Source organism: Delphinapterus leucas, chromosome 11 (assembly GCF_059928025.1).
Source record: "Delphinapterus leucas isolate spDelLeu-1000000601 "Yukka" chromosome 11, BTC_Dleu_Yukka2, whole genome shotgun sequence".
NCBI lineage: Eukaryota > Metazoa > Chordata > Mammalia > Artiodactyla > Monodontidae > Delphinapterus > Delphinapterus leucas.
This window is the reverse complement of record NC_143139.1, coordinates 54638007-54663526: the sequence shown is the minus strand read 5'-3', so window position 1 is coordinate 54663526 and position 25520 is coordinate 54638007. Positions and strand designations below refer to the sequence as shown.

The following is a 25520-nucleotide window of genomic DNA, read 5'->3' as shown; positions in this document are numbered from 1 at the left end:
AGAAGTTAAATAATTTGAGATAAATAAATTTATTCTCAATTTCCAGGTTCCTTTGTCTGTAAAATGAGGAAATAAGGGAAAGTGAAGTATTGAGCAGAGATGCCTTACTCAGCCAGGTAGGCATGTAAATGCCTCAAGCAGCAAGGTGTTAATATTAGGGAATGGTGTGGATTGCAGCCAAATAGAGCGAATGCTTATACAGCTAAAATCTTTCAAATTCTAAAAACTGTGAATATTGTGAAAACCAACAAATCTATTTGAGTTACGGAGATTTGGACACCAGTTTTTTTACTTCGGGACTGGATGAACTCTAAGGTCCCTTTCAATTCCAAAATGTACTGTTACATCAAGTTTTGAAGAATTATACACAGATATAATTTTTGAAGTATCCTAATGTTATATTCCCTCTTCTTAATTAATATAAAAAACGATACACAGTTCACCCTCGAACAACATGGGTTTGAACCATGTGGGATCCACTTATACATGAATTTTAAAAAATAAATATGTACTACACAATTGGAGGTTGGTTGACTCCTTGGATGCTCAGGGCTGACTGTAAAGTTATACTTGAATTTTCGACTGCACGTGTATTGGTCCACCTAACCCTCGTGTTGTTCAAGGGTCAATTGTAAAATTCTATGTTTGTAATAAAATTTAATGATAATGTAAATATTCTTTTCCTAACTTCATAATGGAGGTTTAATATTATATAGACATTTTAGAATTATCATCTTTCAAATATAATATAGATAAAACTAAATAAAAGACTGGAAACAATAAGGACAATCTCCCTATTCATAGGCTGTCCTATGGGAAAATCTGTCAACAACTACTGGGCATTCAACCAAGGCAAGATGCAAACGCCTTCTACATTTTCTTCTTCCTTCTGGCATGCTAGTCCAAGATGCTTTGTGCAGTTAAGGCTTCTTTCAAAGTAATTTAAGATTAGGGCATGGGCATGAGAGTCTCCCTCAGGAAATATACTTCTCTTCAACTATCACCCCAAATGAAGAGACTGGTTGTAGAGGGGATTATACATATTGATTATGGGGATTAAGATTGGGGAGTAAAATATAAAAAGAAGGAAAAAGTGGTTGTAAAGGAGAAGTCTATATATAAAATATGCAAAAAATGTGGAGTGGGGACCAAATGTCACCAGGCTGACCCATAAAACATTGAATAATAGATTCTAATTAAAGACTGCTTTAATCCTATCCAGGATAAAATATAATACACCATCAAACCAAAGGAATTAAGGAAACTTTGGTTATATTAATCCAGTAACAAAATTTGTATCCACAAGGTTACCTTGAAAATGCTTGAAATCAAGATTATCTTGAAAAGCAAATACACTGATTCTTTGTTTTTAAATGATGGACCTATGTTTCAATAACACAAAGCAATCCTATATTTTAAGCAAAACAAATAATCAACTGATATTTTTAGAGACATTCCTTAACCAAGTGTGGCTAATTCATTATCAATAAATAAAGAAGCCATTTAGCTAAGTTTGAGGACCAAACTTAGTTTTTCCTTATACTATAAAAGTAAAAATTATACTACCTTTGCAGCCCAGGGTGGTAAAACATGGATTCTAGAAATAAGAAGACCTAGAACTGGCCACCTATGCAATTTACAAGTGACCTGTCACTTATTTCTAGGCTTGTGTTTTTATGTGTAAAATATGGACAATGATAATACCAATTTCACAGAGTTGATGGGCAGATTAAATAAGAATATGTATTATCTATAAAAGCCTTAAGTGTTAGTCATTACCATTATCAATTAGATGCAGAGTAGCCATTATTTATTTATTTTGGTGTTCCCTATTTGGTCTAGAAATGTTTGTTGAATAAAAGAATGACTATCTAAAGACTAATAATTCATTTCCAGCAAAGGAAAGAAATACTTAGATTTTTAAAAGACCACTAACAAGTTACTTTTTTAGGTAAATTGCCATTTAAGTTCATCAGTTATTGACAGATGTCATGAATTCCAATGGAATTCCTGACATTAAAAAAAAATGAGGGAGACTTCCCTGGTGGCAAAGTGGTTAAGAATCCGCTTGCTAATGCAGGGGACACGGGTTCAAGCCCTGGTCCAGGAAGATTCTCACATGCCATGGAGCAACTAAGCCCGTGCGCCACCACTGCTGAGCTTGCGCTCCAGAGCCTGCGAGACACAATTACTGAGCCAGCGAGCCACCACTACCAAAGCCCGCGCGCCTAAAGCCGCTGCTCCACAACAAGAGAAGCCACCGCAATGAGAAGCCCGCGCTCTGCAACAAAGAGTAGCCCCCGCTAGCCACAACTAGAGGAAGCCTGAGTGCAGCAACGAAGACCCAATGCAGCCAAAAATAATAAAATAAATAAATAAATAAAAATAATAAAAAAGAGAAGACTTAAAAAAAAAAAAAATGAAGGGACTTCCCTGGAGTTCCAGTGGTTAAGACTCCGCACTTCCACTGCAGGGGGCATGGGTGTGATCCCTGGTTGGGGAACAAAGATCCAGCATGCCACACAGCGTGGCCAAAAAAATAAAGAAAGAAAAAAAAGAAAAGGAAAAGGGCAGGGAGGGGAGGAGAAGAAAGAACGTTTGAGATGCTTTGGGCATATATCTTAAAAAAAATTTTTTTTTAATATTAGTTTCTTATATTTGCCCTGTAGGAATTGTAATTTCAGTAGAAAAGAAAATGCTCTGGGCTTCCCTGGTGGTGCAGTGGTTGGGAGTCTGCCTGCCAGTGCGGGGGGGACACGGGTTTGAGCCCTGGTCCGGGAGGATCCCACATGCGGCGAAGCAGCTGATCCCGTGCGCCACAACTACTGAGCCTGCGCTCTGGAGCTTGTGTGCCGCAGCTGCTGAAGCCCGGTGCCTAGAGCCCGTGCTCCGCAACAGGAGAGGCCACGGCGATGAGAGGCCTGCGCACCGCAATGAAAGAGTGGCCCCCGCTCACCGCAGCTAGAGAGAGCCTGCACACAGCAACGAAGACCCAAAGCAGCCAGGAATAAAAAAAAAAAAAAAAAAAAAAGCTCTACAGCACGAATAGTATTAAAACCAACAACTTCTGGGTTCCAGAGACACCTACTCTCAACCCCATAATCTGATTTATTATTATTTTTAATCTGACTTATTCTTTAAATCAGTCTCATTAATAAATGTAAAAAATAGGTTATAATAAGAAACAATACTTAAAAAGTGATCAGCGACATTTCATAGTTCCTTTCCATTAAAATTCTCCAAATAGCTACAGTCAAATTAAAATTCTTCCAAAACATTGATAACTAGCAATTTTCCTATCCTCAAGTTGTTCAGCTACGACCTCCCTTTCATCCCCCCCCCAGTCTGAAATTCTGTGATCTTAAATTATAAATAAAGGGCTAGGTAAAAACACTTAACTACTGGTTCCTGAAGTCAAGTGACACTACTCCCACTAAGCACTTTCTGGGGAGATGATACTTGATTTCCCCTTTCCGCCTCCAACTCCCGAAGTAGTATTTTAGCAGCTAAAGAGGATTACTGTGCTCTCTTCTCACTCCTAAATAAAATTAACTAATTCAAACGTTAAAAGAAACTGGACTAATCTTTTGGACACAATGACAGTGTTCAAAACTTCTGAGCAGATTAAAAAATTATTTTTTGGAGGAAAAATTAAGAGGTCCAAACATTACCTCACACCCTCTTTTAAAAATGTTTCCAATCTTACTAACTTAAATTCTGCCAAGAAAGGTCTTCTCTGTGAACTAGATTTCTAAATCTAGTCGAGCATAGTATTTGTAGACTGTCAAACTGTTTTACAGCATTTTCTCTATTCTGACCATATTTATAACACCTCACAGAGGAATAAAATTCTTCCTTTGCCCTTTTCATGGACTAATGTTGCCAGTAAATGAAGCTTATTCTAACATATACTATGACATGCAATTTAAAGTCATGTTTCCAGTTTTATTATTGGACTCTTCACTGTAGTTACCTTTCAAAGTTCAGTACTTGATCACATCTCTGAGAGAATATATTAACTACAGTATAAAAATTTATCACTAATCTAACAACTGCAGAAAAGCCATATAAAGAAATCTTAATAGATTTCTCAGTCAACAATACATGAGCAATGTAGTTAAGTGACCAAAAAAAACAGAGATCCCAAAAATGTTTCAAAATCAGGCAAGAAGAAATAATGGGGGCTCAAGATCACCATATTAGTTTCTATCAGATCCCTCCAAACAGGCTGGATTTGGAGGGATCTAACAGATTCCTCTCCCCTGCTCCCCAGCTCCTTGGACATGTCCTAAAAATTAACCTGTCAGTTTTTTTCCTCTTGTCAGATCTAGCTGTAAATTCTATAGGCATACATAACTCAAAATCTGCTGTGTCCTCTGAACTGAATTTAGGTAACCCAAGTATGGATATTAACTTTATTATTTGCTATGTATCTTAGAATCTGATACACACACACACATACTCACTCACTCACACGGAGGCCTTAGTTAACTGTATTTTAAATTGAAAAAACAAACAAACAAATGGTAAAATAGGAAAATATAACAACAGTTAAGAGCACAGGGCTTCCCTGGTGGTGCAGTGGTTAAGAGTCCGCCTGCCAACGCAGGGGACACGGGTTCGAGCCCTGGTCTAGGAAGATCCCACATGCTGCGGAGCAACTAAGCCCGTGTGCCACAACTACTGAGCCCTCATGCCACAACTACTGAAGCCCGTACGTCTAGAGCCCATGCTCCGCAACGAGAAGCCACCACATGAGAAGCCTGTGCAGTGCAACGAAGAGTAGCCCCGCTCGCTGCAACTAGAGAAAGCCAGCACGCAGCAACAAAGATCCAACACAGCCAAAAATAAATAAATAAATTAAAAAAAAAAAAGAGCATAGACTTTAGATCTGATTTCCTGGATCAGAATGCCAGTTCTAACACATATTAGCTACGTGACCTTGGTCATGATATTTTAACCTCTCTGTGCCTCATTTCCTCATCTGAAAATGGGAAAAAACAGTACTTCTTAAAATTAAAAAAATTTCAAATAAAATAAATTATTCCATGCAAAATGCTTAACACAAAATAAGCAGTCAGTAAATGGTACTTGAAAAATTTTTTATCCTATCTAGCTGTCTACAGTGCTTAAAACTTGAAGCACATAAAAGACTTCAAAAGCATACTATAGTATACTACAGAAAATTGTATACCCTAAGGAGTTGTCATCTGTCTCTCTTCTCCACCCCATTACCAAGTCTGATCCATTCTACCCTGATGTTTCTGAAATCAATTCCATTCTCTCCACTCCATTACCTCATAAGAACTCTCATTTCTCATGTGGAAAAAAGGGGGATACAGGATGCAAATATGAAGGGAAAACGTTAATTTATTATACACTTGAATGTCCATGAACAGATTAGAGATGTTAGTTTTAACTGTGAAGACAAAGAGGTAGGGCATTCCAGAAATTTGAGAAAAAACAAATATGACAGCTATATTTCGGTGGCTTTTACATCCCAGAAGATGCTTTGTAAGTATGGAACTTTAAAATGTTTATAGTGTTTGTACTGTGTTAGCTCGCAATCAAGTCAATTTTACAGAACAAAATGCTATGGGTGCAGAGAAGAGAACTGTCTGACTGTAAGGATATATCAGGCAAGGTTTCACTAAGTGGATATTTAAGCCAGACCAGTGGATATTTTAAGGGAATAGGGAGGTTCACTGAGAGATAAGGGCATTCCAGGAAAAAGGACTAGCATGAGAGAATTCATTACATCATGAGTGCATGGGGAAGGGGGTTAGGTACAAGAGGAAGGGGAGCCTTGACCTGCATTCTATAAGAAACAGAAACAAAGTTTGCAAGTTGGGAAATGATATGAACATATCTGTGTTTTAGAAAGAATACAGAAGCAGAGTATTAGTTTCCTGAACTCTGGGAATTCAGTAGGAGTTTAATGCAGGCAAGAGATGGTGACCTAAGTCAGGGTAGTGGCAGAAGGAATAAAGAGAAAGGATATTTGAGAAATTTCTAAGTTAGACTCAAGAGAACATGAGGACAGGCAACACTGGGTAAGGAAAGGAAGATGAGATGCAGCATGATCAAACAGATGGATAGTGACACCATTAAAACATAGGGAGCCTAAGAGGAACACACTTGGTTTAGTAGGTATCTTTAATCTTTTGGAATAGGTCTCAAAGACAATGGAGGAAAAACTGACAACAGTATGGACATGGCAGTAGCATCTTTTATTCTCAAAGCGATTAGAAAGAAGATGCTCAATGCCTGTGTTCAAAAGGCTTCAGGTACAGAACGGACACTGATTTGTTTAGGAAGATTATAAATGTACCATGTGTAATTTGTTTCACTCAATATTTCTGGTGTATTAATTTGAAATATACAATTTATTTAGACGATTGCAAATCTCAATTTAAGGTTTTATAATTTTAGTTGTAAGCCTTTATCAAATGAACTTTGATGGAGTCTTTTGCCAGTTTATGAGAAAAAGGAATATGAACAGAAAAAATTAGCACTGTACAAAACCAAAAATCTTTCTAGGCTTAATGAGCTTCTCAGTGTAAAATACTCAGTGACTAGCTTGTATTGTATGTACAATAAACCATAACATATAAAAATCACTTGCCTAGACTGTGTCTTTGGACTTGGTCCTTTTCCTCTTTATCTTAAGCCTTCTGTAAACAGGGCAGAAGTAAGCACCTTACATCCTATTTCTGATTTCTCTAGGAATAAATAGATACTACGGCTATGGTGACACCATTGCTAGTGTTTACTCAACATTCTTTTAAGGTCTAGTCTAAAAACAAAACGTATCTATTAAAAATCAACAAAAACTACTACAAGCAAAGAAATGCAGATTTCCTCCTTCTCTTGTGAAAAGGACACCATTCTTTTTCGACTTTAATCTAAATGTTCCCATTTTCTTGTCTTCTCAAGTCTTTTCATCACCCAAATCTGACCTTTACATTTCTATACAGGAATATAATGTTGGATACACTTGCTTTAAAGGCTCAAGTAATTTTTCTACAACAATGTCCATGATATAAGCTGGCAAGTCTCACAAGGTGGCAAAAAGAACCATAAAAAGCTAAAATAACAAAAGGACTCTATTCACATTCTTAAAACAAGAAAAATGATGAAAGGATAACAACCAAGCACACCATCCCAGAAGAGCCTATTTTAGCCAACAGATTAATCAAATTAAGGACATCTTTTTGGTATAAGTATCAATATTTTTAATGGCTCCTTTCCATCAATACTACCAGGCACAGTGCATGTCTCAGAATAGTTTATGTCCCACAATGGCTCAACTGCTGACAAAATTTGTAAGGATTTTTAGTAGCCACTTTAAGTTATATACCTGCTATTAGAGAGATCTCAGCCATGGTGTTCTCTGATTTACATAACATGAACACATACAAAAGCTAACCGCAGCACAGGAATGACTAGGCACACACTACCCTAGATGTTTCCTTACAAACACCGTCTCTGTTAATCTGTGATCAAAGCTTAAACCGCTGTAAGAGGAAAATTTCAAGCTGCCTAGGACTTTGCTATATCTAATAAAGTACATTTAAATAAAGCATTAATCATCCGACAGATGATACAATTTTTAGTCAAGAAATTTAGTAGCACCACCTTCTGATAAGGACACCATGATGTCATACACAAATATATTCCTAAATAATTAATCAAATGCACTTCTGTATTTTCATTTGAATATTAAAAAACATCTATCCAAAATAAATAACATTCAGAAACTTAAGAAATAAAAGCCCAAGTGTCCCAACACCCCTCTCCCACTAAGCCAACTGTCTAGTTACCAGGCATTTATTAAACTGTGCTAACACAGTGATAAGCAAAAAAGGTAGCCACATCAAAGTGAAATCAGGGTGACCAACAGTCCTGATTTTAGCACTCAGTCTTATGTCCCAAGAAATCCTCAGTCCTGAGAAAAACAAGGTGGCTGGTTGTCTTTTGTGGAATACATATTGATAGGAATTTGCTTCCTCTCATGTTTCATAATTTTAAAGATGTGGAACTGTGAAGGCTTAGAAAACATCTTGCAGGGACTTCCCTGGCGGCGCAGCAGTTAAGACTCCACGCTCCCAGTGCGGGGGGACCCAGGGTTTCGATCCCTGGCCACGGAACTAGATCTCACATGCATGCCACAACTAAGAGCTCGCATGCCACACCTAAGGAACCCGCCTGCCACAACTAAGGAGCCGGTGAGCCTCAACTAAGGAGCCTGCCTGCCACAACTAAGACCCAGCACAACCAAATAAATGAATAAAAACATCTTCCCGGCAATCAATAAAAAAAAAAAATCTTGCAAATGTACAACAAGCTTATTTTTTTCCACAATGTGATCATACTCTTCTCTGAAATAAAACATGGACATTAAAAACCAAACTGTGTACATCACTTAGTATAAGAGCAAAGTTTGAGTGTGTATGGTAACAAACAATATTTGTATGGCCTTTACAATTTACAATGTATTTTGACACGATTTTTCTCATTTGGATAAAAATTCAAGGAATCTGTCATGAAGGAACACTGTCCCTTAATTAGAAAAGTATAGCTTTCATAGAATTAGTATCTGAATATGCATTAAGTGCAAGTGATCACAAGGGTTACAAAGATGAACAAAACATACTTGCTCTCAAGAAGCTTACAATTTTGTAAGAAAGGTGAGACAAAAGTCATGGAAAATATCATGAGAAAAACAAAAATACTATGGAAATTCAGAAAAAGGTCGGCAGCAAAATGTAGGAATATGATTAGACTACAGTAGAAAGCACGGTCTGAGTGGACCTCAAGGTACAAAGGGACAGGAAAAAAAAATAGCGAGAGTCTACAGTTAAGATAATGAAGATCTCTGAGTATTAGTCAAGAGATTTGACTCATTTTATAATCAACAGTACTGGATATTTTGAAGAAAAACATACCAGTATTGAGAAAAACTAAAGCTACTTTTTAAATAAAAGGAGTTCTAACAGAAATCTGGACAATACATCTAGAAAAGTTAAGCATTTTATTAAATATGATTAATATGTGGCCTACTTTTAAAATGCATGGATTGATTTGCAAGAAAAACCTGTAACAAAATGAAAACCAAAATTAAGAGGTCAGAAACAATATGCTGCATAGAGGAAAGAAGTTGCAAGAGACTGGCAGAAGATAGTTAAGACAACTGGTAATTTCAGTTTTATCGCACAACGCCGTATGAACACTAAATACCTACTATGTTCAGGCAGTACAGATACTAGATCCACACATCTTAAGCCTCCCCCTTTTAATAACAGGATGTTCACTTTGATACCACAGCATCTGATATCTAAAGCATACTAAGATTACTTTTAGTTAACACCACTACCACAGAACATGGCACTTAGGGTATTTGCCTAAGATCTCACTTGTACTGACAAATGAGGCAGATGTATGGGCCAGGCCATATTTTTCCTCAAAAAGCCCCTTTGGATATGCCTAAAGCATAAAAAACACTCAGTTAAGGCTTAAATATTTCATGGCCAGAGATCTATGTATAATGTTAATTGTTGCATAACCAACACTTAACACAGTGCCTGGAATACAGAAGGTAATTATTTGTTGAATGAATCAAAACCAGTTTCTTGCCCTAGAGCAGGGGTTGGCTAATTCCAGCCCACAGGCTAAACTTCACCATGTCTGTTTTTCGTAAATAATGTTTTGTTGGAACACAGCCATACAACTGCATACTGTCTATGGTTACTCCTACTAACACAGCAGAGTTGAGTGGTTGTGACAGAGAATACGTGGTCCACAAAGCCTAAGATATTTATTAACCGGCCCTTTACAGAAAGTTTGCTGATATGCCCTGGAAGACATAAGGATAGATCTTGTCCATTAATTCACTGGTGGCAAATGGGTTTTAGCTCAAACAGCAACTCAAAATATTAATGGCTACCTGGAGTGCAGTGTTAATAATGATTCTGGACTCAAAGGGAAAGAGTACAGTTCTCAATTATCAATGTCTACTATGGTTTAGGGAAAGGAGAAACAGGAATGTAACTAAAAAACATCTGAAAATTTCTGCTGTAGAATATTTCACATAGCTAACATGTTGTCTGATAGTTTTACAAACATGAATTAGTTAGCTGCAAAATAACAAAACAACAACAACAAAAACCTTGAAAGGAATCACTGAGGATGGTCCACCTGAATGCTTAAGACTGTCTATCAAAAACAATTTTGGTTCTGGCATAGTTGATGTTGCTCTATTTTATAACATTCAACAGGCGCCTTATACACTTAGTCAACAGATTCAGCTGTCAAGGCCATTTGTGAGGATGATAAAAAACAGTGTTATTAGGGGAACCTATTATAAGACCCCAACATATCCCAAAACTCCATCAAGCTTTACAGATAAAACTGAAAAGGGCATCTTGGGTAAAGCACTAAATTTTTACATTTGGAGCTAAATCTGATCTATTAAATCTGCTCACTTTGATTCTGGAAGTAGTTAACATAATAAACAGCTTAAGATTAAAGCATTCATGCCACTAGGGCTCTGCAAAGTTTCCTTTCAGATTTGTTTCAGAAAAATCCTTTGTGTCTTGGTCCTATGTCAAGTACTTGCACCCTAGCTACCAAGGGAGGCTGAAAAACCTACCATTTTCATTTTCTATAAAGCAAGGTTATACATCAAGACTCATTTAGGTCTGTATCTATTCAGACACTGATGAGTCTCTCTAAAGATAAATGTAAACACACACATCTGTATGTCCATATAATAAGACATTTTTCATCAGATATTATGTTTCTGTTAGATGTAGCCTGGCCCATATGGGCCACACCCTGGCATGATAGGAAATTAAGGAGCCATGCATAGGGTATTTGAGGAGGTGGCAAAACAAAATCACTGATGGGAATGGTGGGAGAGGATGTCTCAAGGTCAGATCAAATTTAAATCTGAAGACCCAGAACCCTGGGAGAAATTAAAGTGACATTAGAGCAGTGGTTTCTGTGATTATTGTAGGGAGTGGGAGTGTGTGTGTGTGTAAGTTTTAAAAAGCACCTCTGGAAGACTCTTAACACCTTCCTTCCTCCTTAAGACCCTAAGACCTATATCCTAGCAAAGAAAGATCAGGGTCTATCAGAGCTCATATTATTAGTCTTCTTTGATTCCAAGTAAGTGTCCCCTAATTTAGCACAGAAAAGGAAGGTCTCTGTGTTCCTCAGGTCTCCAGAAATCAGTATTTTAGATAATCCTCAGTCATTTAAATAATCCACTCTTAACATCTTAGCTTCCACATGTCACAGAAAAAAAAGACAACACCACTGCAAAGGGTTAAGAAGGTTAACCAGATGTTTTACTATGTTCCTAGTGAAGCCACATTTTCTCCAAGTCTCCTGAATTTGTGATTCCAGAATGTAACACTTACACCGAAGGTGCTCAATAATGTTTGCTGAATAGGTTGCAGAATGAGATGATTACGTCAACCACAGAGATATCCCCATTAGTTAGGGAAAATATGTGCTTTCATGCATTTTAAGAAATCAGAAGTGAGGCTCTTTACTACCAGCAGACAGACCAGAATTCAAGTTAAGGGTAAGGGCTCCAGAACAAACCACACCCACTTTTATGACTGAAAGAATGCCACAAATATTTCTTTTAACATAGATACTCAGATTTTATAATACACCACCCTCCACAAGGATGGGGGAACATTTTTAAAACAATTTTACAGTCTATTTCAACACAAGGTTGAATTCAAAAATAAACAGAATTAGTCTTTCATGAGAGAAGGAACAAATGACTACAAAAATTTTTTTATTTCATTTTACTGTTACCTTCCTAAGATTAAGACAAAGCTTAATATGACTGCCCCCAAATGCATTTGAAGCATAATAAGAATGCCATAATTTCAGATTGTGGGTTTATAATCTGCATTACATTCTAAATGAAATTTCAAGACCAGGACATTCCTAATGGAAAATCCCCTAGTAAATGTGCCACAAGTTCAGAGGAGAAAAATTAACCAACTAACAAAAAACAGTGGAAGCACAGGTACTTCTCATAGTTTTCTCTAATAATTTTAACATCTTAATCTAAGCAGCAGTTTATGCTAGCTAATGCCCACACTGGCTTGTGCAGCTAGTTGTCTTATAAAGTTGTTTTAGACTAATGTAACAGTTCTTCCTTTTATACTCTAGCCTCTTTAGTTTATTCAAAGAGGCATTTAGTACCCAGTATGATAAAGACCACTTAGAAAAATAAAAGGCACGCCACACTTTGTAAGCCATAAATAATGCTTACATTTGGCTTTTCCATACATTATTCCACTTACTTGCATAATTATTAGGTCAGTAAGCACTTTTATTTTTTATAAAGTAGTTTTGAAACATGCCTATCTTGGCAATTCTATAAGATACAAGTCAATATACAAAAATAGCACACACGTCTTCCTTCTTGGACATTAATATACACCAAATGAATGCATAAAGACAATGAGGACTGAATCTGGGTGTTAATTAGGTTGCAAGAATTAGGAGAGCAGTGGGGAAAACACAGAAAGCTAGCAGGCACTTCTTATAATCAATCCTGAGTTTCAAAGTAGCATCTTCAGATATTTACTTCTTTCCTTGTCAATACCAAGTGATTCCATCAAGGATGTTAGAACAGATTACATTAGTCCTACAGTATTCCTATTCTAACCTTCTCTTGCGCTCTTACCTCACAATTATATGTATTATGTAATTCTTACAAATCTATCTATTGGGACACAAACTGCAGGGTTTAAGACTTTAAAAACTGATAAAGAAGAAATCGCATCCAAAATATGAGCTCTCAAGCATTACACTTTTTTTTAACATTTACTATTTTCCAGGCACCTATATACACTGATGAATCTCCACTACTTCCAAACATTTAACTGGACTCTAAGGAATTAGGTGGTTCTCCCATACCTGTAAAGACTCATCACCCTCAGTAGTGCCTTCCACCCTGAGTCTGTGTCAAAAACTCCTTGGCAGAAACTGTTTCTAAGCTAATTGCCTCAAACTAACATTTTCAGACCCTGATGTCCTCCCCAAAGACACAAAGTAATAAAGAGTAAAGCCTTTCCAACTATTTCAGACCCACTTCTCACAGAAATTCTGAAATCAGAAAATCTCTGAAATCTGCAAGTTTAATTTAGCGGCAAAACCTGACCCAACATAAATTTTTTACACAGCAAAACTTCACCCAAGCACTGATGTGCGGCTATTTAGTTTTTATTTATCCCATTAAGTGTAACTATTCATATTTCACTTTAGAAGTATTAAGTGCTTGATTACTCTTACTAATATGCAAAATAAATCTTTCCAAAAAGTTCTGAATTCCAAAATACCTGGCACCAAGGGTTATATAGGTAAGGTATTACAGACCTATAATCCATTTCACAAACATCTACCAGAGCAAAATACTCTCTTAAACATGCTCTGCACTTCTCAATTTCTAAATTGTTGTCTACCCTGATTCACTGTTAGTCTAAAACTTACGTACCCTTTTAACATCATGTACAGATCCCACCTCATTTTTTTTTAAATTAATTAATTAATTTACTTTGGGCTGTGTTGGGTCTTCGTTTCTGTGTGAGGGCTTTCTCTAGTTGTGGCAAGCGGGGGCCACTCTTCATCGCGGTGCGCGGGCCTCTCACTATTGGGGCCTCTCTTGCTGCAGAGCACAGGCTCCAGACGCGCAGGCTCAGTAGTTGTGGCTCACAGGTCCAGTTGCTCCGTGGCATGTGGGATCCTCCCAGACCAGGGCTCGAACCCGTGTCCCCTGCATTAGCAGGCAGACTCTCAACCACTGCGCCACCAGGGAAGCCCCCACCTCATTTTTAATGTCTTCTTGGACTACGAAAGCCTAAAGGTTTTCACTTCTTCCTTTGATTCTATAAGCACTCATCTATATCACTCATTTGGGTATTATTATTATTTTGAACTATTTACATTTCATGATGATTAAACTTTCATGTCTTTGCTAAGAACCTTTTGTGCATAACTACTCAATTTAATCATAACATACAGCAACTGAGATCAACCAGCTCCAATTATAGGCAGTCAGATGAACGGCTCCTCAAGAGACAGATGCCCTAAGTAATGAGGGATTATAGTTGGAAATAAATGTAACACTTAAAAAAATTAGTGTAAGAAGTAGCCTATGATGGGAATTGATAAGGACAAACCACTGAACTCTTCATGTATTCTTTCAATTAAAATAAAACAAATTTGAGCACTTACTATGTGTGCCAATTACCATTTGAGACTGTTGGAAAAGTGACATGGTGTTTCTTCTCTCTTGAAACATTTTCGAGGGGAAGAGAGGATAGATGAATAAATATAATTATTTGGTAAGAACTGTGAAGGTAATAAAGAGGGGATAGTCCTTTATATAAGATGATCAGGAAAAACTTCTCTGCAGATGAGACATCTGAACTGAGATGTAAGGTTCAGACTAAGGCAGAACTGCAGACAGCTGAAGAAAGAGCATGACAGAGAGAAAGCAGTTGTAAGCACCAAAAACTCAAAAGGTGGTAAAGGGCTGGTGGGGTCAAGATCAGAAAGAAGTCCAGTATGGCTGGAGCTTAGTGAGCAATGGAAAGAAGATAAAGTTGTGAAGTAAGCAAGAACTGGACCTGGTTTTTATTTTAAGCCACTGGGGTAGGAAATTGGGACTGGAGAGTATTACATGATCTGGTTTACATTTTTAAAGGATGACTTTGTCTTCTGGGTAAAGACTGAGGAATGGCAACAAGTTAGAAAGTTCCTGTAGGAGTCCAGGCAAAGATGACTGTGGCTTTAACAAGGATGATATCACAGCAACACAGGATTTTAGAGCTCAAAAATACCTTAACAACTGTTAATCAAACTTTGTCTACATAAAGATAAGTTCTAAGAGAGGAGTTAACTTGTTCTAGGCTTCATGGCCTGTGCCAGAGGGAACTGAAGCCTAGATCACGCAGGTCAAAGTTACCACTACTAAACCATGCTACTTAAACAGGGTAGAATCAAACTTCTCAAAACTAGCACATCAGGACTTCCCTAGCGGTCCAGTGGTTAAGAATTTGCCTCTAATGCAGGGGGTGCAGATTCAATCCCTGGTGGGGGATCTAAGATCCCACATGCCTCAGGGCCAAAAAACCAAAACATAAAACAGAAGCAATATTGTAACAAATTCAATAAAGACTTTAAAAGTGGTCCACATCAAAAAATAAATAAAGCATATTCTAAAAAAAAACAAAAAACAAACAAAAAAGCAAAACTAGCACATCATTTCTCAGATTTAGCCCTCATGCTCAATGGAATCAGTTAAAACTTATGAGAAAAAGTGAAATAAGTAAGTGTCCAATCCGAGCACCTGAAGGTTCAGAGAAAAGTGCATAAGGGCCTGTTGGGAGTAAAAAGAGCAAAAGTACTCTCAACTCACACTGCATAATTATGAAACTTCTACTCTAATACCATAATCTCTAACTGATAGAAAATATCAATTTATCCTCTACATAGGGCCCACTGGTGGACAAGACGTATCAATCACTAAAGCACCGTAAGTGCTTTTCAAAGTGGAGTTTATCATTTTTGCTCAACCAGAACTCTAAAGTGAATAGCAGCAGCCCTGCTCATCAGAAAGAGAACCTCTTAATCACCATCTTCACTCTTTTCTGTTCTATTTCCTGCCCTTCCACCTCTTCACTATTATCACCATCATCACTTTCATGGAAACAATAGAAAACTTTTATAAATGGTCTTCCGTCCTTAAAAGCTTGCAAATCCTGTATTCTCTTTGTTCAACGAAGATCAAGTAAGGTGACAGGGCTCTTGGAGGAAAAAAAAGCTTAAGTATAAAAAACCTAAAATACAGGGAATTTCAAACATTTTTCAGCTAGCAACTTAAACTATATAAGCAATAGTGGCAACTTTGTGACTAATTTGGATGTCCAGGACATAAAATATGATCTCAGTATGTTCCCTAATTCAGAACAGCTGACCAGTTAATTATTTAATATAGGGAGAACTAAAGCTTCCTATTAAATGAACGCCCCCTACTGTGGGATTAGCTCATGGGGGCAGGAATTCTATAGGGCTTATTCCCTGAAGCTATCCTGAAGCTAGTTTTTTACACTTATTTCTTCCCTAAACCACTCCGAATCTTTCTCTTTCTCTGATGCCAACCCTGTTCTTACAAACAGTGGTGTTCAGACTCAATACTCTCTTTATTCACACCCGTTTTATTATTCCTAGGGAAATAACTGGCACTAAATTTCCAAGAAACTGGGTGCAAACTACAAACTACAACTACAAACTACAACTTATGTATCTTACTTCTTTCATAACCTGAAACTTGTTACTTGAACCAAATGCAGGTTGTCCTAAAAATCCTTTAAAATTTGGAATGGTCCTAAGACATGACTTTTATGAAAAGAGTTGTTTAACAAGGATTGCTACAATTATTCTTAAATAAACATGAAAAAGAAAAAACTTTCTCCCAGAAGGTAAAAACATTCTCATTTGTTTTGGAAAAGTATCTAGACAACATCAAATTCTCAGGTCAAGGACATCAAATTCTCAGGTCAAGGACACATGGTTAAACTAGAAGTGGGAAAAAGTACATAGCTTTACTACATGAAAGCTACTACATATCCTAAAATTGTGAAAGTCAACTATTAAAAATCTGTTTAGGGTTATGTCAAAACTTGAACATACAAGCAACCTATCTATGGTTGAGTAATCAGATGTACAAAACAAGTATTAAAACCAAAAATTGACTTAAAAAATAACAATTACCTAATCTACTGCAATCCAAAGTTGAATGGGGGGAATTCCCTGGCGGTCCAGTAGTTAGAACTTGGTGCTTTCACTGCCAGGGCCTGGGTTCAATCCCTGGTTGGGGAACTAAGATCCCATAAGCCGCGCAGCGCAGCAAGTTGAATGGACTGCTCAATGGAAAAAACTGCAAAGAAATTAAACTTAAAATGATTATATATTAATGAGATTCTAAGATGAAGCACATGAAAACACTGCCTCACATTTATCTATGGTTCCTATTCTTCTCTACTCCTCCAACAAAAATATGTTCAATATATTGCAAAGCATGGAAAAATGAGTAATACACACAAAAAAGTAAATAATAACCAGACAGACATTTGGGAATATTTTAATGGCCTTTCAGATAAATGTGGATATTCTCCTTTGATACTACACCAAAACTCAATTGGCTGAAATATATTGGAATGGGTAACCTTATCAATAAACTCTACATTCACATTAAGACCCACTGGTCTTGGGGGCTTCCCTGGTGGTGAAGTGGTTAAGAATCCACCTGCCAGTGCAGGGGACACAAGTTCGAGTCCTGGTCTGGGAAGATCCCACATGCCGCGGAGCCACTAAGCCCATGTGCCACAACTACTGAAGCCCGCGCGCCTACTAGAGCCTCTGCTCTGCAACAAGAGAGAAGCCACCACAATGGGAAGCTCACGCACCGCAATGAAGAGTAGCCCCCACTCGCCGCAACTAAAGAAAGCCCGTGCGCAGCAACGGAGACCCAACGCAGCCAAAAATAAATAAATTTAAAAAAAAAATGACCCATTGGTCTAGCTAGAACTTTGTTTCTTATCCTTGCATGATCTTATAATATCATGCACTGGTGACTTGGAAAATATTGGCTTACAGAGTCATGTGGATCTTCAAATATTGACATATTTCATTATACGTTATTTTAAAAACCATGTCCATTAACATCACCAATATCATCGGAAAAATCTTCCAAAATTCTAATTTTCCCTTGAAAACTAGAACTTTATCATTGCCCGTAAATACTGTCAATCTTTTCCTTTTAAAGATCCAGGTTCGCTTCTTGAGAAAATGTCAGTCTAATACCCAAGTCTGAAAAACTTGTTCAGTTTGTCAAGCATTCTTTCAAGTAAAAATGGTGTTCATGAAAAAAGTGGCTAATTCAGCTTGCAACTCAAAAATCACACAAATGCTTTCCCTAGAGGCAACCATATTTCAGTATGACAGCAGAAAAAGCGTTTTAAGCATACTTCCTATTTTGTCACAGTACATTAAAATGATATGTACAAAGTTGAGATCTGATAATTTTTTTTTTACTTCTTCATCAAGTGCATTTGGACTTTTTTTTTTTAAACTGTGAGTGCATGGCACTGAAGGATATGTACCATGACTGCTAATACAGGGAGGTACTCTCACCTGATTTGTTCTCAGATGTCAAAAGTTTTACCCACCTTTGCTTTTCTACATTGGTATAGATGTCAACACAGAGAAAAGGCAAAGGACATCGCAGTATTATTGTAAACAGTTCTGTACTTGTAGACTCCCTCAAAATGTCTAGGCAATCCCCAGGATTCCTTGAACCATACTTTAAAAACCACTGAGCTACACAATTTATTTGGTCACAATCACAATTATTCTTCCTTACTTCTCATTCATACCTTAATAGGAATCTTAAAAATTAAGCAATCTAATCAACTTCAATTGGCACTAGCGATGCTACAGGTGAACAGAAGCTTTATACGTCATCTTTCCCACTGAGGAAGCAGAGGTTCGGAAAGCTTACAAACTTTGCCTAAAAACTCACTGCACTGGTATGATTACAAGCAATACTTTTCTTCATTATACTTTTCTGTATTCAAAACACTTTAGTGCAAAATCTCAAGTTCAACAATTTCAAGAGCAGAATAACAGATGCACATGTTTATATACCTCATTACTATCCCTTGTTATTATCTGTACAGTACAGAATTCAAGGTTCCTGAGGGATTCCCAAGTTTTGCTATAGTTACTGAGGAGCTTAATGATAACTTATAAATCTTAGAACAGCAGCTATAACTATGTTAGCATAATGTAGTCTCACTGCAATCTAACAACACGTAGGTAACAGTTGGATGCGACATGCACACCACTTTGACACCTACAAACTATTAATTAAACAAAAAGAGCTTATATTTATAGTCTTCATTCCCAGTAACTAAGAACTTTTAGAAACTCCCCCCCCGCTTTTTATAGAATACAGTGACTTGAAAAATATATTCTAATAAGAAGGATAAATTATAGAAAACTCAGATAATTAGAATTTTACATAACATTTTCCATTTCCTTTCTAGAAGCTTTTGCCAAAAACTGTTATTAAATGGACAAACAGATTTTCTTTCATCTTTGTGCCCTTCCCACAAGGCAAAGAGGAGGAAAGCAACAGGTAAAGGTGATCCACCAATGGGGCAATTAGTTCACTGTATATTTTCAAAATAAAGTTACTTAACAAAATGCTAAGTTTTAAATAGAGGAGAGAAAACTATTTAATTAAAAGTACATATTTACTGAAATAAATATTCAAGGCAACTACTGAAAAACTCAGCAAGAAGCTCCGTGATGTAGCAAAAGTGATGATTCCAAGAAGTCAATAACTGAAAATGTTCAAAATTACGTATAACTGCTTTTAATGGATGCTCTCTTCCTTTAACATCTTTAGTCTGCCTGTACAACAGTTAAAAACATTCTATGCCCACCACTGGAAAAGGTTACCTAGCAAGTTATCTCATGGGATCAGAATCCAGTTTAAATTTAAAAGGTCTCACTGAAATAAATAAATAAATACATACATACATACGCACGCACATACAACTACAAAATTACAAAACAGCATAACTACAAGAGTTAAGTGTTAGGAACCAGCCCAATATAAAATTCAAAACCAGAACGTTAATTATTCTGTATAGTTAGACTAAGATTATTAATTTAAAAGTGAACACATTTCTAGTACCTGAGCACCTCATATATAATTTTAAGTGTGGTAATACTCCAGAATATTGTTCTGTATAGTAAAAACCAAATGGAAATTCTGCAATCTATGTTGTAATTTTTTTTTTTTTTTTGGCCGCCGCGCAGCTTGTGGGATCTTAGTTCTCTGACCAGATATTGAACCCTCGGCCCTCTGCGGTGAAAGTGTGGAGTCCTAACCACTGGACCACCAGGGAATTCCCCAAATATTCATTTCTTTCTTTTATAAGTTTTAAGGTTCCTTGGAAACTGTTTACAAATTTTGATCCACTATTGATGCAAAGAAAAATTCTTCATAAATCGCTACTGAAATAATCAGTTGCTGTTGTAGCCTTAATTTGACTAACATTGGGAATAAACACACCAGTGTTAGGAAGTATGGAGAAGTGGTATTTCTTTTTGTTAGTGGTGTATTTTAAGAAGTGATTTTAATTTTTTAATGGCAGCACAAAAGTTCCTGATAACCTTTCTTCTCTAAAATACAAATTCTATGACTAAAGGGATTGGTCTTAGAATCCAGTGATCAACTAGGTTCAAACAAAGTACAAGAGATTATACAGCAAGCCAGTCTTTACTGCAAATAGATAAATTCATCCTATTCCTTGCACCTAATGCTTCCATTGTGTTCATAACATTTCCAAAGGACTAATAAATGAAAAGACTTAAGTTCTCAAATGGTAATTAGTACCTTTAAGTAGTATTGCAAAATATCTTAACACTGAAAAACATCAGGCTTTCAGCACAAGGGTAAGCCACAGTACAGACCTCCTGCTTGCTGAAAAATCTATCCAGTGTTAACAATGAATCATTGCATCAGCCAAAATACCTGTTTCTTAACTTTTTCTAAAAGAAATCCAATTTGAAAAGGGTAACTGTAAAAACTTCAGCCTAATCTCTGACTCTAAGGGTCTCAAAAATTATAGGAGGGGGAAGAAAAATCAAGGCATAAATTTAGTCACAACCCTATATGGTCTTACAGAGTTTAAGATCAATCTTCATCAAGATTTTCTATAGACTGAACATGTGACATTATTGCCATAATAGAAAAGACAGCTTTTGAATATTCAGTTCATAAATACTAAACTATTCCTGGTGCCAGTCAAATCTAAACACTACAGATCAATATCCACCCCTTCTTTACCAATACATAACACAGAAACACATTATTTTAAGCCTTTGGGAAAATGACGACACATGCATACCAGTAAGACCTTGATATTCAATAATAAAACTCCCTACTTACACTTTTGGAAGAAAAATAAACGACACCTTTGCAAAATCAGTCAAATCCTATTTGTATGAGATCCAGTTTCCCTATTTAATTTCACTGCCTTAATAAATATTGATCAAATACCTACAACAGAAGTCAAAGAAAATTGAACATGGACAGTTTCTCATTCAAATCTTAGACTTTATATTTAAAACAACATGTATAATTAGTTACTATGTTATCAATCTCTGCATAGGTCTTCTATCAATCTTGAATTATATTGGAAGATACACCTGTAAGATCCTACTGTACATGGATCAAAGTTTTTTATGATGAATTCCCTATTACACCTCGCTAGACCCTCCTTACATGGTGGCTCCTTACCATGGGGGCTCACTTTCCCTTTACACAGCTAAGAGAAAATACTGAAATTCCACAGTAAAGGACTGTTTTGAGGATAAAATCGAAATCAATTTGTAAACTTAAAATGGTTCCAAAACCAATGTGGAAATGTTTCTTTTTGAAGGAAGACAAAGTTCTCTTCAAATACCATCTCTTTAAATGTTTATTACAGTTAATCCCTAAATCTAAGTGCTAAACACTTACTATGTGCACAGGCAAGGTTCTAGTAACTAAGATACAGTAGAGAATAAAATGGACCAAGTCCCTACCCTCATGGTGTTTACATTTAACAAACTGGTATTGTCTCTGTGCAAAGAACACATCCTGTCCATGGAGTCTATAATTTAGTGGGATAAGAAAAAACATATAATGATAACAGGAGGCAGGAAGTGACGCTTGTCATAGAAAGGAAGAGAGATGACTTTCATAGGGTGGGGGAGGGTGGGAAGGGGCAGAAAGAGCAATCATTTTCATGAACCCATACCAAAGTTTAAAATTAAGCCAGTTTATTATTGGGTTCTTCAGTTGTATTCCCATACTTGGCACATTAAAACCAAACTGGATACACATGTTTCAAAGACTTACTTTCCGGCTTCTTCAGATAAGGGAGCTTCACAATTTATTATGAATGACAAAAAGAAAATGCAAGTGAAACTACTTTCCCGTAGTGCAGAGATCAAAAGCATGGATGGGCTCAAATAAGACTATCATTCAGGGCTCTGTGTCCTTAAAGTTAATTCACCATTCTGATATCAACTTCCTCTCTTAAAACCTGGTAATGAAACTACCCAAATGATTCTACACTGTTTGACTAACGTACTCACCTTTTTTGGGGTATGATGGGACGACCATTCTCTGTAAAATGTAATTCACTATAAAAATGTCATATATTTTCCTCCAGGTTCTCTATTATGGTACGTTACTGTCCTACAAGTCAGCAGGACCACTGACTAGTTATCTTATCTTTTCCAGGCCTCAGTTTCCTCCTCTGTAAAATCAGAGGGTGGGACTGGATGATCTAAATAGCCCTTTCCGGCCCTTAAAAAGTCCCATGACTCCATTATGACTCAAACACAATTCAAGGGTCAGCTTTTAGGAGTGATACCAGCCTTAAGTTAAATGAACGTCTACCCTTTTTATGTTACTTCTTGCTAAGCTAAGGTTTTGTTGAACAAGTCCAAATAGCATTCTAATTACAAAAAAGAGGGTTAAAAAATGAATTTACGAGTTGGAAGCTTTAAGTTTTATAAACATGATAAATTATATTTTAGATATTTATATACTAAATGCTGTGCTACTAGCAAAACAAAAATCCAATCAGGCTGAATTAATTTTAAAATATTAAAATCACAATCTTCATTTAGCGTCAACTTTCTACCCCGTTAAAAATGTGATTTCCCGTTACTGTAACACAGAACTGCTTATGTTCACACAAGAGCTGCAGGGCAAAAATGTTGTTCTGAACTAATAAAAGGGGGTGGAGGATCAGGAGAAGGGGAAGAAAATCGTCTGCTTAAACTCAGCAAGGATGATCTTTTCTCCAAAAGCCATCAGGTTTTTTTCTTTTTTCCACAAGAAATATTCGGATGGCCCGATTCACTGGGGGTAGTTTTAAATAAGATTCACGGCGCTGACAGTCAATGTTAGGATTACACACATCGAGATGGCGAAAAAGAGAAGACAAACTTCCTGGATTTTCTCTCCCTCTGTAAGAGAAAGAGATTTCCTCTTGCTGACGAAGGGAAAGGCCCCTTTAACAGTTTTTCTCTACGCGGTGGCCGCTGCCAGACTAGGTGGGGCTCCCTCCGCTGCCTTCCTCCTGCCACTTCCCGCAACAAATGGAGCAAACCAGCCCCGTTTCAGGCAAACTTTTTCCCTGTCAGGCTCGAGCCCGCAGGACGCCGGGGAGTGGTTTCCCCCGAACGCTCCTCGCCCCAGCTCGGGACTGGGGGAAGCTGGGTCTCCTCAAAGGATAACTTTCTGGTTTCCGTTCTAACTTCCACTTACACCCGGGAGAAAAAGAGGCGGCCGGCGAGGGGGCTCCGGGGCAGGGGGGACGAGTCTTACGGGGAGCCGGCGGGGGACCGCGGGCAGCGGGAGAGGCTGCGGCGGCCGCGGGCAGGAGGGAGCAGGCGGGTGGGGGTGGGGGGGGTCCTCGGGCTCTCACTTCCTCCGCCATATTTCAGACATTTGACCCCTTCCGCAAAGCGCGCTGTTCCCCCGCGGCGGCGGCGGCTCATGCCCGTCGGCCTGGGAGGCAGCGCACTCGCCGGCCGGGCCCGAGCCCTCGCACCACCTGCCGCGCTCTGAGGCCGCCGTCGCCGCCGCCCCGGCCCCCTGACCGCCGCGCGCGCGCCCCGCCCGGCCCGCGCCGCACCCCACCCGCTCCCCTCTGCCGGCACCCGGCCCCCGCCCCGCGCGGCCACCGCCGCCGCTCCCCTCAGCGGCCACGCACGCACTCTGCGAACCTCTCACGCTGTCACCGGGTCCCTGCAGCCAGCGTCGCTTCGCGCTCCCTCCGGGTCGCTGCTACCGGCGCCACGGCGGTCCTGCCGCTACCGCCGCCGCCGCCGCTCCGGCTGGCTTACACGCCTGACTCTGGGCGAGGTTTGGCGGTGTCGCCTTGACGTCAAGCGTTCAGCCTCGCTCTCGCTTCCGCCCGCGGGCGGGTCGCGCGGGTGCGCGGCCGGGAAGGGGCGGGGCCTAGGGGAGGGGCGAGGGGAGCCGAGGGGCGGGACCTTCCGCGTCCCCGCAGCGCAAACCGGGGCCGCGCGGCGCTCTTCGTGGCGTTTCAACCGCGGTGTTTTTCTCTCCCTCTTACTGCCTCTTCGGCCTTCCCTCGGCTTCCCAAATCGTAGCGGGTTACAACGGTGCGAAGAGCTTAAAAACCGTACGAATTCAAAACGTGCCTTTCATGCAAACTGTAATTCAGTCACCAACGCCACCAAACATTTGGTGCTCCCGTACTCCTTTGTGCTGGGGAAAGTGGCTGGAGAAGTAACAGCGCTCAATTTCCACACCTAGAGCTCCCGTGAGGGTGCCTTGAATAGGTCACAGTCTTTTTCATTCTTGAAGTGGTTTCTCGTGAATTGTCAAGCGTCTTCACCCAGGACAACTCTTTGCAAACTATCCTGTCAAACTCAGTTAACTAATCCAAGATTCCAAACAACTTTGTACCTAAATCAACTATTTATATGAGTAAAATAAATCGCACATTTAAATGCGTGACTCGAGTACTTTAAAGGGTTACCCATAGGTGGTCTATGATGTAACTACTGGGCAGCAGAAAGGACTTTCTGTTCCAAATGCCTTGTTTCAAAAAGGGTGGGAACTTAACAGTGGAATTTACCATTATTAGAGAAAAGACTAAAATACGACTACCCTTTATACAAGATATTAGCTTTTTTATGAAAACTGGGTTTTTGATGGGCAAAAATATTCAAAGATGGGCAAATATGCAGGGAAAAGTAGGGGTTGGGGGGTCATTAAAGGCTAATTTTTGCTTAGTTCAGAGTTTAACTGGGCCCTGTGTTATAAGGCATTCTTTTTTTTTTTTTTTTTTTTTTTGCGGTACGCGGGCCTCTCACTGCTGTGGTCTCTCCCGTTGCGGAGCACAGGCTCCGGACGCGCAGGCTCAGCGGCCATGGCTCACGGGCCCAGCCGCTCCGCGGCATGTGGGATCTTCCCAGACCGGGGCACGAACCCATGTCTCCTGCATCGGCAGGCGGACTCTCAACCACTGTGCCACCAGGGAAGCCGTATAAGGCATTCTTGAAATAAATTTTGATGAACTTTTATAAATTTGGAAGATTAGCAAAAAATATGATTAATTTCACTCCTTTTAAGAATACTAGTAATTGAAAACGAAAGGAATAGATAAGAATGAACTATAATTATCCTAAGTTTTCTGTATAAGTGCTTTCTAGGTGTTTCACGATTTAGGTTAACTGAATATGTTGAATATTTTGGTAATTTCTGTTTCCTTAGAAAAACCGTTTTTTGATGGGAATTTCAAAGGCACGTGTCAGAGCAGTCTGTAGGAAATATTGTAAATTCTGAATGAATGAATTTCAAATAAATTGACTTTACTAAC

At 38.5% G+C, this 25520-nt stretch overlaps 1 protein-coding gene across 2 annotated transcripts in view; it reads right to left on the bottom strand.

Annotated features, from left to right (window-relative positions):
- Positions 1-24026, bottom strand: part of RAP1B (RAP1B, member of RAS oncogene family) — a 46045-nt gene extending 22019 nt beyond the window's left edge. Inside the window, exon 1 of one of the 2 annotated variants that reach the window (XM_030763026.2) lies at positions 23896-24026. The gene's annotated coding sequence lies outside the window, so the exon portion shown is untranslated. The remainder of the gene's footprint in view (positions 1-23895) is intronic. The other variant, XM_022571589.3, reaches the window with a different exon arrangement.
- Between the last annotated feature and the right edge of the window lie 1494 nt (positions 24027-25520).